The sequence below is a fragment of the Corella eumyota genome, chromosome 3 (assembly GCF_963082875.1).
Source record: "Corella eumyota chromosome 3, kaCorEumy4.1, whole genome shotgun sequence".
NCBI lineage: Eukaryota > Metazoa > Chordata > Ascidiacea > Phlebobranchia > Corellidae > Corella > Corella eumyota.
In genome coordinates, this window is record NC_137492.1 from 10,543,520 (window position 1) to 10,545,007 (window position 1,488).

At 51.4% G+C, this 1,488-nt stretch overlaps 1 non-coding gene across 1 annotated transcript in view; it reads right to left on the reverse strand.

Moving 5' to 3' along the window:
- The window catches only part of LOC145747719 (small subunit ribosomal RNA), a 1,811-nt gene extending 745 nt beyond the window's left edge, over window positions 1–1,066 (reverse strand). The window contains exon 1 of the ribosomal RNA XR_014282433.1: window positions 1–1,066. This exon is cut by the window's left edge and continues 745 nt beyond it. This is a non-coding gene — a ribosomal RNA (small subunit ribosomal RNA).
- Window positions 1,067–1,488: the final 422 nt, after the last annotated feature.

Below are 1,488 nucleotides of genomic sequence, written 5' to 3' on the forward strand. Positions count from 1 at the left end.
AAAATAACGCCCCCCGATCGCTAGTTGGCATCGTTTATAGTCAGAACTAGGACGGTATCTGATCGTCTTCGAACCTCTGACTTTCGCTCTTGATTAAAGAAAACATTCTTGGCAAATGCTTTCGCAGTCGTTCGTCTTGCGCCGATCCAAGAATTTCACCTCTAACGGCACAGTACGAATGCCCCCGTCCGTCCCTCTTAATCATTACCTCGCGCTCCGAAAACCAACAAAAAAGAACCGAGGTCCTATTTCATTATTCCATGCAACACTATCCAGGCGAAGCGCCTGCTTTGAACACTCTAATTTTTTCAAGGTAAACGTCCCGGCCGCCGCCGACACTCAGTCAAGAGCACCGACGGAAAACCGGAGGTAAAGCCAGAACGAACAGTGCACGCCTTGCGACGGACCGAACGCCTGCGCCCAAAATCCAACTACGAGCTTTTTAACCGCAACAACTTAAATATACACTTTTGGAGCTGGAATTACCGCGGCTGCTGGCACCAGACTTGCCCTCCAATGGATACTCGTTAAAATTTTTACAGTGTACTCATTCCCAATTACAGGGCCTCGTTAGAGTCCTGTATCGTTATTTTTCGTCACTACCTCCCCGCGTCGGGAATGGGTAATTTGCGCGCCTGCTGCCTTCCTTGGATGTGGTAGCCGTTTCTCAGGCTCCCTCTCCGGAATCGAACCCTGATTCCCCGTTACCCGTAAGAACCTCGGTAGGCAGATACCGTACCGACGAAAGTTGATAGGGCAGACACTTGAATGATCCGTCGCCGGTGCAAGACCGTGCGATCAGCAAAGTTATCCCGAGTCGCCAACAAGACGAGCCGAAGCCCGGCAGGTTTTTGATATGATAAAGGCGCGCCTCCCGCAAGGTCGGCGCTTTTTGCATGTATTAGCTCTAGAATTACCACAGTTATCCAAGTAAAATTTACGATCAAATGAATCACGACTGATTTAATGAGCCATTCGCAGTTTTACCGTACGCAAGTTCGTACTGAGACATGCATGGCTTAATCTTTGAGACAAGCATATGACTACTGGCAGGATCAACCAGGTAACTATCGGCCGACAAAATACGCGAACGGAGTCTTTCGCTTTCCCCGTCGCGGTATCGCACTGTATTACTCAATCACTATTTTTGCTTAGCTCCTCAAACCCGGCGTAAGCCGCGATCTGGACGCCGTCGACACCGGCCAGACGCCCTTTCGGGCGAAGCCGCGCGCGGGCTGCGTTTGCATACAACACCAGGAACGCCCAACAAAAGCGAACCGAGAAAACTATCACTTGCGTGCGCACCGGCCACCGCAACTACGGCCCGAGGCCGTGGTCGCGCGCCGAAACACAAACTCGTATTTGCTACTTAATTTTTTCCGTCCAACGTTCAGAGCCTCGCTGCTAGCTACGACGCCTTCGCGGGTCAGCATCAAGTCTGCCCAAAAGCGCACATCGCCTGCACGACACCACATCGTTTTGTCACCA